The sequence below is a fragment of the Neofelis nebulosa genome, chromosome 2 (assembly GCF_028018385.1).
Source record: "Neofelis nebulosa isolate mNeoNeb1 chromosome 2, mNeoNeb1.pri, whole genome shotgun sequence".
Taxonomy (NCBI): Eukaryota; Metazoa; Chordata; class Mammalia; order Carnivora; family Felidae; genus Neofelis; species Neofelis nebulosa.
Genome location: NC_080783.1, coordinates 120,221,904 through 120,235,580, shown reverse-complemented (window position 1 = coordinate 120,235,580; position 13,677 = coordinate 120,221,904). Strand labels below are relative to the sequence as shown.

Below are 13,677 nucleotides of genomic sequence, written 5' to 3'. Positions count from 1 at the left end.
GCATGAAGACTGATGGAGAAGGCTGGAGTCAGATTTACCAGGGGATTTCCTACAATTTTTAAAGCTTTAAAGGCCCAATGCCAAGAAGCTTGTCTCCTAAGACTTTCCAAACTCAGATGGTGCAATCTCCTTAGGTCAAATACTGCAAGCTAAGCCTTGGGAACCTCTTTCTCCAACCCACCCTTACCATCTAGGATTCTGACTGCTTCCCCTGTAAATAAATACATACATGAGTAGAGGCCGGAAACAGCAGTGTCTTAGGCTGACAACTGACTGTTCATTGATGTCAAAGGTCAAGGCCTCCTGGGCATCAGTCCTCAACGTGAGCAGGATGAAGAAAGACGGGACAGAAAGTCAGACCATCTTGTGGCCATCCTCACTTACCCGTAGCAGGTTTCTAGGCTTGTGAAAACCCCTCCCATGAGACCTTCCCTTTTCTTTCCTTCTAGCCCTGGTGTGTTCCTCTCTCACACCCAGGCACCACTCCTGGCAAGAGTCTCCCACAGCACTGCTGGCACCCACAGGGAGCAAAGTGCCATTTCTCTCCATCCTCCTCAGTTCATCACCCTTCACTTCTGAAGACATTCAGGGAACTGCAGAACTGAACCAAGCTCTGGCCACAGGAAAGTCTGCCCCAAAACTAGTTTACCTCTCATCACTCACTAGTAAAGTCACCATCTTCACGAGAAGAGAGGAAAAAAAAAAAGTTTTATATCTAGGTTTTGTGTGCCTAAGCACATAATGTTATACTTGGAGCCACACAGGGGCTAATTTTGGTCCCCTTCAAGCACAGAAAAATGGAGCTTCTTGTCTAAGATGAGAGCCGCTGCTGAGTGACAAATCTCTGTCCCAGCCTGCTTCTATATGCCTTTCCGCTGCAGAGCCGTGGCATGGTCTCACACACGCGGCCACACACAGTAATTCAGATCCCCTGAGTCACAGATTCCCACATCCCACTGTTTCTGTGATAAGCCAAGAGCTCCTCACTTATCACAAGTATTGTGAACTTTAAAAACCTTCTCAAAGCAAGAATTAAAAAAACAAACAAAAAAAAGTCTTGTCCTACCTTTGGGAACAAAGGGGTATGAAATCCCCCTTACCACAATGTGCAAAAATTATGAAAAAGTGGGGAGGTTTTGGACGTGTGATTTCTCTAATGAGTGTTTAGGAAGAGGGAGGGGAGGGAAAAAGATCACTGCATTACACGATAACTTTTTAATGACGACAGTGGGGTCTGGGATTGGAATGGGGACTATGGCTGGAGAATTAGGAAACCAGAGATTCTGCTCTTATCTCCCTATGTCATCTGGAATAAAATGGGAGCTCAAAGTGTAACATTAAACACACTAATGAGTCACCTTGAACGAGTCACTTAACTACAATGGACCTATTTCCTTATCATGTATTTAGAAGGACTGAGCTGAAAATTTCATAATCTCTTCACCCTCTAATGACTTAAAGAATGTCAGAATCTCTTCTAATGTAACTTTCAGTGATAACTCAGGCAACCTCAATTAGAAGCATAAAATGAAAACTGCTTGGGCAAGACAAGTGGAATGAGGAAAAAGGCTAAGGGCTCAGATTATCACAGAAGTTAAAAAATTCAGTGGGTACTCTGTTTATAGTTTCAATCAAATCAATCAATAAGCACCTATCAGCATGTGGCCCTATATGAGGTACCATGTAGATAATTTGAAACAGAATCCCAGACCTTGAGAAGTTTCCCAGTTAGTGTTGATTAATTATGTGTTTATTGGGTGCTTACTATGTGCCTGGCACTGTGCTAGATTCTGGAAAATACCAAAGTACGGAGTGGGGCTCCTCCTAAAGGTATTTACAGTACAAGTGGAAACTGAGTGCATTCACAAACAGAGACCAAGAGACCAAGAGACCAAGGTAGTATTTACTACCACGCAGTTTTCCACACCGTTACGTACTGCTTTGATGTCTCCTAGGAATCCAGAAAAGAGAGGGATTTGCTAGGGCTAGAACAGCCCTGGGAAACTCATGCTTACTAGAAAAGAAATGGACAAGATGTGGAGGCATAGGCAGTATATGCCCATGAGGAGCATTTTCAGATACATTTATTTGTTTCCTGGAAATACTCTGTGTTCCTGAATTCTCACTCCCTCACAAAATAGAGCCCAAGTGACTTTTATATACAGAATAGAGGCACCAGCTCACATTTTCAATAACATAAATTAAGCTACCCTATAATACTCTTAAAATAGGAAACTCGGAGTCAAGATCAACACCTTACGTAAAAATAAAATTTAATCCTTTGGAAAATACTTTGCTAAATCATAGCTATATAAAATCTTTAGGCTAACCAGATCAGTTACTTTAGCTATTAATCAGAATGTATACTCAAGTTAACTAAATCATGATTATAAGAAATGCAGAACAGGTTATTTCAGTCAAATAGGGTCATGTATTCAAAAATACAATCAGAGGGGCGCCTGGGTGGCTCAGTCGGTTAAGCGTCCGACTTCAGCCAGGTCACGATCTCGCAGTCCGTGAGTTCGAGCCCCGCGTCAGGCTCTAGGCTGATGGCTCGGAGCCTGGAGCCTGTTACCGATTCTGTGTCTCCCTCTCTCTCTGCCCCTCCCCCATTCATGCTCTGTCTCTCTCTGTCCCAAAAATAAATAAAAAACATTGAAAAAAAATTTAATAAAAAAAGAAAAAATACAATCAGAAAACACCTCTGTGTTTTCAAGCTTTTTTTTTTTTTAATACTCGGCAATTTGTGACTTCCTGCCTTCAAAAAATAACCATTAGGAATGCGTTTGCATGACCTGGAAAGACTTCTTGGCCATCAGATGTTTGTTGTGGATAGTATTTTAACAAGGGAAGTTTCAGCCAATCAGGAACATAAATGATAATGTTATACCTGACTAAGGAAGCTAAAACAGTCTTTGGGAAATTTCATGAAGCCAGTTACAAGTCACTGGAGAACATCATCTGATTCATATAGTCTAACTAACATTATCTATTATCATCCAAAAAAATTCCCTGAAAAAGAGATTCTAACCATCAGCTCATAGTGTCACTTGCTTTCTCTCTCTGACCTGCTTCATGTTGATAAAATGGACATTGCAACACTAAGTTCTTATAGCAAGTTGAGTTTAGGGAAACAAATCGCAAGAGGCTCTTGATAGAGAACGAACTGTGGGTTGAAAGAAGAAGGTGGGTGGGAGATGGGCTAGATGGGTGATAGGTACTAAGGAGAGCACTTGTTGAATCACAGAATTCAACTCCTGAAACCAATACTGCACTGTATGTTAACTAACTAAAATTTAAATTAAAAAAATAAATAAATAAAAATAAAAGTTTTCAGAAAAGAAAGAAAGAAAAAGAAAATTGAGTTTAGCTTACAACAAGTTCAATTCTCAATGCATGCAAAATAATAGCAATAATAAAATAGTTTCTTAATTTACATTTTACACATTATTTAATACATCCTTCCATTTGATGAGGTAGAAATGGCTTATTCTTATGCCCATTATATAGATGGGGGAATTGAGACTAAGAAAAATTAAAATGAACATAGCCTAGAAAGGAGGTCTTCTGCCTTCTGATCCAATGACCAGTTCTCTCCCAAGATATTAGGTTCAACCCCGGCCAAAACAGCCAGTGATTCTGTAACAACCCTCAACTATTGTAACCATCCTTACAAATGAAATGGCTTAATATGTTTGATCCTAGCAAGTCACATGACTATTCTGACCCTCATATTCCTTAATCGTTTTAGCACAGCACATGCACATTTAATTAGAGGTGCTACAAAGTCCCTTTTAAGTCTAATGAATCATGGATGGATTAGTAGTGCAGCTTAAAGACCACCAGGTCAAACAACAGCAACTCAACCATGATAAGTTGAGTTGATTGACATATGTAGAAAATGCCTCACTCGTGTGCATTTTGACTTAATATCAAAACCAGACATTATTAAAACATATTTCACAATCTTCCAGGTGATTTTCATCTCCACTTAACTAATAATTTGGGGGAACATTTCATTAGTACAATGAACAGAGCACATTTATTCCTGGGGCTCCACACTTACCATGAGTGGGGTCTTGGAAAGTCACTTCATTTCAGGGAGGCTGAAATGCCTTATCTTTACTATTCACTTACCTTTATCTGTTACTATTTCCTTATTTTTACTATTAGGAGCTGGCGGGAGATACCCTCCTGCTTATAAAATTATAGTTATATCCTTATTATAAAACAGAAACTAATGATTCTATTGATAACAATGCCAGTGACTTTTGACAGTGAGATGAATATAAGCCCACAAGAACTATCCCACCAAAGAGTTAACGGTCAACATCTATTGCACATTTACTATGCATCTGGTGCTCTGCTAAGACTTTATATAACAAATTTAATGAAACAAATCTAAAAGCTATTATTATGATCTCCATCTTATATATTATTGACACCAAAATCCAGATCACATCAGCTCTATTTTCTAAGGATTTCAGGCATATGAGTCTATATTTAATTCTGCTTTTATTTCACCAGACATTTCTGCTTTGCATAGATCAGGTTATATATTAATGGACCAAGACAGATAAGCTCCGAAGGAGCTCACAATCTGATGCGAAGGACACACAAACTGTTAAAGACTGACTGATAGGCAGCCCAACAAATATGGGAGTAAGGAATCCAGGAGCTTTGAAAAGCAAGCAAATGGTTTATATACACAATGGAGTACTACGTGGCAATGAGAAAGAATGAAATATGGCCTTTTGTAGCAAAGTGGATGGAACTGGAGAGTGTGATGCTAAGTGAAATAAGCCATACAGAGAAAGACAGATACCATATGTTTTCACTCTTATGTGGATCCTGAGAAACTTAACAGAAACCCATGGGGGAGGGGAAGGAAAAAAAAAAAGAGGTCAGAGTGGGAGAGAGCCAAAGCATAAGAGACTCTTAAAAACTGAGAACAAACTGAGGGTTGATGGGGGGTGGGTGATGGGTATTGAGGAGGGCACCTTTTGGGATGAGCACTGGGTGTTGTATGGAAACCAGTTTGACAATAAATTTCACATATTAAAAAAAAAAGAAAAAAGAAAAAAGAAAACATACTTGTATCTCTAAAAAAAAAAAAGAAAAGCAAGCAAGTCAATAATTTAGGATCAAAAAGACTTCACAAGGTGATATTTGAGAATAGACTTGAAATATAAGTTCAATATAAGCACACAAAGAAACCATGGAGATGGAATTTAAGGTAGGTGGAATAGCACGAGTAAGGACTTGTCATTTTTGGAGAATTACAAGCACACTGATATGGCCAGAGCTTAAAATACATAAGAGAAGAGGGGAGGTGAGATAAGAGATAAAGGTGGAAAGTCAGGCTCAACTCAAACTCAAATAAATGACTATTTATTTAACATTTACTATGTGCCAGTCACTCTTCTAGATTCTTGACACATCAGGGGAAAAAATCTCTGGCCACATGGAGTTTATATTCCAGAAGAAACTTGGGTGTCATAATATGGAGCTTAGACTTTGTTTTCTTTATTCCAAAGTCTTCTTTCAAATGAAAGTGATGATATCTGTCTCCCCTTCCAGATTATGAATTCTACAAGCTGAGTTTAATGCTTTGCTACATCTTCTATATGAATGAGGTAGAATAGCCTGTTTTCATGGTGGAAGATGGGTCACAGAAGACTGCTATAAGTCAGATAAGAGATCCAGAATGTTCTGAGATTAGATGTACAGTGCCACTTCCATAAGCCTGGACTTCAGCTATCATATTTTAGTCCAAAGAAGAAAATAGTTTGAAACAAAGGAGAAAGACACAACCCAGATGATAATCAAACAATCATTTTTTTTCTGCCAATAAGTGGGACACGACTACATTGAGTGGTACATCCTATCTGATATTGGTGGGGCAGCCACTCCTTGGTCTATTTCCTAAGTCTTGAAGTCTCCAAAACCAAGACTCCCACAGCCATCCAAGGGCTCTCATTCATTCATACCAGGACAGGCAGCACCCACTGTACCATGCTCAAGTAAATTCTTATTTCTAGAGGACCTGTGCCGTTGAAGTTGGTTCTGCGATGTCAGATTTTATCAGGTAGCTTAGCAAAATCTGGTGACGAAATTTTTCACAGAGTAATTCTAAATATGGCAGAAGCAAAGCATTTGGCACTGACCCGAGTACGGACTGACCCCAAATTTGATACCCAGTCCAGAGCTTCAAGGGAATGAACTATAACCCAGGTTGGATTAAACTAAAATTATGATGATAGCAAACACTCAAACAAGCCTGTTAGATGACTTTAGTGATGGAATGAAGTCTCTGAGCTCTCCATGCCCTCCAAGTTCTATTTGGGAAAAGGAGGAGGTAACCTGAAGCCTGCGATTCCCATGCCAATAAGCCAATTAAGGAGACCAAAAGCACATTATCTCTCAGCTGCCTAAAGCACTCTCCACCTGACAACCAGCATCTCACCCAGTGGTACACAGAACCAGAGGCAAGGACCCAAAGTCATCCCTGAGAACTCAGTCTTTTAAAGAGGCTTTGCAAAGAAGTGGCAGCAGTAACTTTTATATTTATTTCTTTGATCAGACGAAGGCTCAATGTCATTAAAGGTTCAGCCTCTAATGCTCCAGCGTACTTTGAAGGTGGGCGCAAAAAGGGAAGAGGTTATAAGCATTACACTAGACACTTCGTATACATCATCCCATGCAATCTTCGTAGAAAACTCTATGAAGTAAGCAATACTGTTGCCACTTTACAAATGAGGAAACTGAGGCTTGGCAAGATTGAGAGACACACATTATATAATAGGTGTCATCGTGGGATTTGAGTTAGACTGACACTAGAGTTGACATTCTGTCCACCGTATAAGATTTCCCCATTTTCAGAATGAGGCCTACAGAGCTAGGTGCTGCTCACGCTGAACTTGGAAATGCGGAGCTAATGTTCAGGCTGCTCAGTCAGAAGACAAGTCTATGGAAACTAAGACATTGTCAGTTCTTTCGGGAGAGGAGAAAATTCAAGCCAAAGTCAGACAGGAATTTTCCTTTCTCAGTAGTGGGACAGTTGCATTCAGGAATATTTGAGGTGTCTGCCCCAACTTAACATTATTTAATAAGTTTAAGTACAAGCACACAAGGCCCCCTTTTGTTGTATTTCACTTCCTGTCCCCAGTACCCACCCTGGGGAAAACATCCAAAGGTGAAAGTTCACTGAAGATCACTGTCAATGTCAAGTCACTTTCATTCTGGCCTAGACCATAAACAAAACAACATTAGGAGGTACTTGGAAAATGTTTGGACTTTGAGAAATATGTAATGACAGTATTGACAGACAAGAAAAAAGCAGCTGAGGGAGTTCCTACTTGTGCAGAATTTGGTTAATTTAGGCTTAACTCAGGTCATAGTTCATAGCCCAAAAGTTTTGATAATCCTAAATGGATATCTGTATTTGAGGAGAATTCATCTGGTAGGTAACAATGTATGTGAAAGCATTTATAAACAAGAAAGTATCAAATTAACATATAAGATTAGATACCAATGAGCAAGTTAATCAGGAAGACCAAGAAAAAATAAAGACAAATATGGGTCTTGGATTTTCCAGAAGAGTCCTAATTCCAAATATTTTATTTAATTCTTCCTACAGAATTAAAATTTTTCAGATTGGCTTTTGGTTCACAAAATATTCCCAATGGAAAGCCCAGAAAACGCATGAGAGAAATAATAAAAAACTGGTTACAAGCCACATGGCAATATTCAGTCTAAATACCTCTTCTACCAGAGGTCCTCCAAAAGTTGATCTTAATTGACTGGGTGGTCTTCAAGATTTACCAGTCAATTTTGGGCCAGCAGCTGTCAACACAGGCCCCGCCTTGAGGCTCTTGGCATTTTTTTTTCTGAGTGAAGTAACACATCAGCTCATCCCCAAGCCAATGCTTGTTTGCTGTTTGCAACCACAACTACTTTGAACCTCCCACCACCACCCTGGCCACTGCCATAGCACCATCAGACATCTGTCATAGTGGTCTTTACATTTCCATGAAGTGAGAAGGAGGCCTTCCCCCAAAGGCCCTAGAAGAAGGCCCTTGCCTTCTACCTTGTTAGGATATTCCCCCTGAGCACAAGTAAACAAATTCATGCTAATACACTAACAGGGAAGGAGTAAGCAGCCAATTTCCAAGCAGTAAGTATAATTTAGCTCTGACTTCCAGAAACAGTGCCCTTGGAGATGGCAATTTCAAACACGTAAGTAGGTTAGACATTTGTGGACAGCCAGGAAGATGAAATTCCCTTCAAATTATACACAAGAGACCACCAGCTACACTAAGTTGAAAACCCAATGTATCATGCCAAACATACAGAACCATCCTGTTTAATGAATATAAGAGAGCTACACGGCCAGCAAGTATATAACAATCTCCCCAATAATCTTCTAAATCCATCCATTCAATAAATCATTTATTTATTCAGTAAATAATTACTTATTAACTAGTTGGACCTAGCAATGTGCTAGGTACTAAGAGGGGGCACAAAATTGACTAAGATACGATCTATGTTTTCAGGAACTTACAAAATCACTTAGGAGACAGGACAGTACAATAAACAATCCAATAAAAGTAGAACAGTCAAAATCCAATAGGGCACACAGCACATTGGGGATTGGAATGTGGATTTCAAAAGACTGAGTTCTAAAGTTCACCTCTTCCTTTCTAACGGTCTAATCTTGAACAAGTCACTTAACCTCTTGAAGCCTTAGTTTTATCATTTGTGATACACTAGGTACTGTATCACAGTAGTAATACCTACTATGTGAAAGTTTTATGAATCACTAACCAAGTATGTATGTATGTTTATGTAAATACCTTATCAATAGTAAAGGAGATAGATAAATGCTAACTTTCATGCACTACATCGAAGAGTAGTTTCAACAAAATGCTCTGGAAGTTTAGAGGTGAGAAGAACCCCTTCTAGCCCAGTGGTCTTTTTTTTCCTGGCCTAATGAAAAGATGTCTGCAAGATAAGAAGAAAGGAGGAGAAGGATCTTCCAGGAAAAGGGAAGCATGGCAGTAACGTCTCCCAGACAGCTTAGAAAACGGCAAGTGATTCAAACCACATCTGCTTTAGAACTTGTATCCTCAGCACCTGGGACAGTGCCTGGCACCTACTAGGCACTCAGAAAATGTTGGTTTTTATTGAATAAAGGAATAGATGACATGTTGTATGTTTAGCAAGGCAAGTGACAGTAGACGGAAGGTGAGATGAAGAATCTCGAATGCTATTCATTTCCTCATCTTCTTCAGGAGACCAATATATCTCTGATAATGAGGTGTCCTCATTAAATGCCATGCTCCCAGTGAAATCCCAACAGGGTCACCTCTACATAGAACCTAAACTATTGGAACCCCACCCACTTTTCCTTCCATGACTGAGTTGTGTTGAACTGATTGACAAGGTCTGACCTGAAGCCGGTGAGAGCCTGTGCTAACAGCTCAGAGCCTGGAGCTTGCTTCAGATTCTGTGTCTCCTCTCTGCTCCTCCCCTGCTCATGCTCTGTCTCTTGCTCTCTCAAATAAATAAACATTAAAATTTTTCAAAAAAACCCCAGAATCACATAGACCCAGATGTATGACTTTGAGCAAGCGACTTAACCTTTCTAGGCCAATTTCCTCATCTAAAATAGAGGTGCCAATAACTCTCAGTAAAGCTTCTGGCACACAGCAGGAGTATATTAAATGTTAGTTCCTTCCATCATTTGGGAAGGGGAGTGACCACAAGGGTTAGATCTTTCCCCAATTATTCCCTGTCCATATCTGAGAGAGAGAAAGAAGATTTGTATTCTCTCAAATGGAGAAAAGCAAATCCTAATAAAGAAAATGTAAAATGTGAAACAGGAAAAGATCACATGGTGAAGAAAGTAATTCAGGGCCTGGAGCAGAAACTACCAAAACTGAATAGTGTTAGAAGACATGATGGAAAAGCAGAAGGAAGGAAGGCAAAGAAACAGTGAAAATATCAGCGAAGAAAGCGTGCTTTTGTGTGGGTCTGCTTGTGTGATGCCCTCCTGGTCCACAATGGCTGCCACGCTGTAGAAAAGGGAAATGACCAGAATCTGAAAGAAGAGACAACAGGGAATACCACGGGGCAAAGATGTATGCTGGACCCTCAGTAAGGAAATGGGGCTGGAGAAGCAAACTCTAGCCTTGAGCAGAGAAGCAGAAAGGTCAACCTTGGCTAGAGAAGCAGTCCAAGGGCACTGTTCCATGAGAAGGGGAAAACACAAGAAAGAGCAGGGAAGCTGCAGCGTACCTTGACTCCAAAGTAACACCCTTGTCAAGAGCACTCTCCCTCTGTCTCAGGCTAAGGAAAATACACACGGAGGAGGTAGAAAAGATCTAGAGCCTGAGGGAGTCTCCCAGGGAGCATAAGGATGAGGTCTGAGAGCTGTGCCCTACAACCCTATCACTGAGACTCAGCCAAGGTAACCTGCACAGAAATACCAGAGAAAAGAAAAGGACCGGTGTCTTACTCCAAAGCTTGAACTCATCCACCAGGCCACACGATCTTCAGAAATCCTAAAGCCAAATGCCTTGACAAGAGAAAAGAATCCACTTTTGGGCTGCAGGGCAAGTGCTGAGGGGGAAAGGAGCACCCTGGATTAATCATGTTCACAACAGCGTCTTTATATTTACAATTCACCAACCCCAGCTGGAGATGCTTACAACACTTGGAATCCCATCCTCCCATCCCAAGTCCCCGGAGCCCTCCAGGAAAAGCCCCCCTCTTGTCTTCTCTGGTCTTCTTTTCTCCCTCCAAAGCCCTCTCCAGAAGAGAATGAGTTGTCAAAGGATGCTCACCCCAGGCAGATTTCTGGTGACGGCCGAGAAGAGGGTGGGGCAAGGTAAGAGATTGCCTAACACTGTCCTCTGCGTAACGGCTGATTTGGGAATCCCAAAGTCAACATGTTATTCCTAACTCCATTACTGACTCCTTTAGTCACCTTGCCCAGATCACTGAACTCCACTTGTTCCTCAGCCAACACCTTGGCTACATACAACATGCCTCTGCTTTCCCCCAGGCCTACCTACCTCGGTCAGAATGACTCTTGAAGAGACAGCGTCCTCCAAGTATGTCAGCAATTCAGAATCTGACAGCTTCTAAAATAGCTGGTGTGTCGCCGGGTGCCTGTTGCTTTCTGAAAGAGTGGTGGTGTCGTCGAGGCAGCGGGATTTCCTTGCCAAAGTTGCTCCTGCCCTCCTCCCCATAAGGCTCTGCAGGGCCTCTCCCCGTCCCAGCCCAGGAGGGCCTGGAGCCCAGGGGCCGTGGCATTTAAGCCGTCAGAGCTCCCACTGCAAAGCCCGTGGGGGTGCCAGTTCAGCATCTGTCATGATGACCCAGCCTGAACTGTATTTAGAAGCTTCGGACATGGCACCGTGTCCCGGCCCATCTCAGAGTGACAGGAGATTTCCTGAGCACCTGGGTCTGTGATTCCCTCCAGGGAATGGGGGTCAAAATGACTTTCCTAATGGCCTGTTTCCTCCTCAGGAGGGTACCCTTCTGATGGAGGTCTGTCTCAGAGACCCAACCTCCATCAATGCTATTAAATCGTGCTATTTTAAAAATCCAGACTTCTTACAAAGTTTGTAAGCCATGTTAGAGAAAAGAGAGAATGAAAAAATCTTTCAGAAAAGGGGTTTAGTGCTCTGTCCGTGGACTATTCTTACAAAGATAAATTTCCCTGGAATTACATCTTGGGAGTGCACAGAATCTACCAGATATTGTCAGGGAACAGGGAAAGGCTGACTAGCACCCTTGACTTCTTGGGGGACAGTACATAATAATTCATTTCAGCTTCTTGGCAGCCTCTATGTCTGTCTTGAAAGTAGCTTACTGGAGTCCAAAAAAAATTGTAAGTTATTCCCGTTCAGTGGTTAAAAGAAACAAACAAACAAAAAACAACTCTTATTTACACTTCAGTGTAATCCCCACCCACACAGGCAGACTGATAATTGTGTAACACTAACAGAGCAGGCTGTCCGTTCTGAGGGTTACTGCACACGGAGTGGGTCTAGTCCTCAACTCTGCTAGAGCACAGGAGAAAGAAAGGCTTCTTCCCTATTGACCCTCAACTCTCTGCACCAGTGTCCCTGACCAGAGTCCCATGGAGCTACCCTGTCATTTAAAAGGCATCAGTGTTTGGCCTCTCCCCATTTCTGGGCAAGTACCCAACACTCAGAGAATGTGGTTTTAGGATCATGGCATCTAATCCATTCAAGGATTATTTTCCCCCCTACTGCTCAGATGGGTGTGTTAATCATCACCTCCCTTTGTTCTGTAATAAATTCAGCCCCAGCTAATTCCAAGCCTCTATGCATCACTGGAGTTTAAAGATGGCGTTTTGACAGGTCAGATACTTAGAATCAATAGACCACCAACCAGTCAAAAATCCTAAGTAGTTTTAGAAACATGTGGAAGTAATTTTTTTCCCAGAATTCACAAGTCTGGAGGATGAGATCTTACTGATGGCGTGTGGGCCATTGTATATATTAAAATATTACTTTATAAATAAAAAAAATAATAAAATAAAATAAAATATTACTTTATATACTATATTCTACATGTAATCAAAATTGATCTAACAGTGAAGGCAGATTTTCCTTGTTATACCAAATATTACATGTGTTATCAGATACAAATTACAATGGAGTAACACTACACAGCATCTTTAAAAGAACCAATAAAAAAACTAAGATAAAATTTTAAGTGAATGTGGGGGTGCTGGGCTAGCTCAGTTGGTAGACCATGAAACTCTTGATCTTGGGGTTGTGAGTTCAAGGCCAATGTTGGGCATAGAGCTTCCTTGAATATATATATATGTGTATGTGTGTGTGTGTGTGTGTGTGTGTGTGTGTGTGTGTGTATATATATATATATATATATATATATATATACACACGAACATGCAATGACTACAGATGTAAAATACAAATGTTATCAGCTAGGGAACTTCATAGAAATCAGAATATTTTGTGTGTCACTGGATGTATACCTACATTTTAATTCTAACCGTCTCAGCTGCATGTAGTGAATCCTTCTGTAAAGAAAAAACTATTTCGTAAAATATTAATTTTGAATTTTTTCGATGAAGAAGATATTAACCTAATGTCAGCGGATGGGCTTTCGTGGTTTATCTGACCTAAAGTTGTGTCAAATTTGTAAGTGCTTGAGTTTGTCTAGGAAGGGAATGTAGGGTATTTATGGGATTCTCAAAGCAATCTATGACTTTAACAGGACAAGAGCCACTGGTTTGATAGGCTTTCTGCAAGTGGGGAAAACATCCATTTTCTAAGCTCTTCTGCTACAATGTAAAGCACGTCCTCTTAACCAGATATTTCCAACAGGAAAAATATTCAAAAGAATACAACCCAGAACACTAGCGATGCATCTTCACAAAAACACATTCTTTGTCCCCTTTATAAAGACAAAGTGGCCGTGTTTGTCTGTGAGTGTTACACTTTCTCTGTACGATTCCTTTTTTCTCGAATAACTGTATTTTAACCACATATACAGGTATGTATAACTTTTTTCAGTTATAGCACAATCAAATCATTTGCCGGCATTAGGGGGATTAAAAATTATCTTTAAGAAGGGGTGCCTGGGCGGCTCAGTCAGTTGAGCACCCAAGTC

At 40.7% G+C, this 13,677-nt stretch overlaps 1 protein-coding gene across 3 annotated transcripts in view; it reads right to left on the bottom strand.

Moving 5' to 3' along the window:
* Positions 1 to 13,677, bottom strand: part of TBX15 (T-box transcription factor 15) — a 103,808-nt gene that overhangs the window by 47,712 nt on the left and 42,419 nt on the right. Inside the window, exon 1 of one of the 3 annotated variants that reach the window (XM_058716050.1) lies at positions 11,079 to 11,352. The exons of the other annotated variants lie outside the window; for them this stretch is intronic. The gene's annotated coding sequence lies outside the window, so the exon portion shown is untranslated. Of the gene's footprint in view, positions 1 to 11,078; positions 11,353 to 13,677 lie in introns of those variants that run through there. 3 annotated transcript variants of the gene reach the window in all.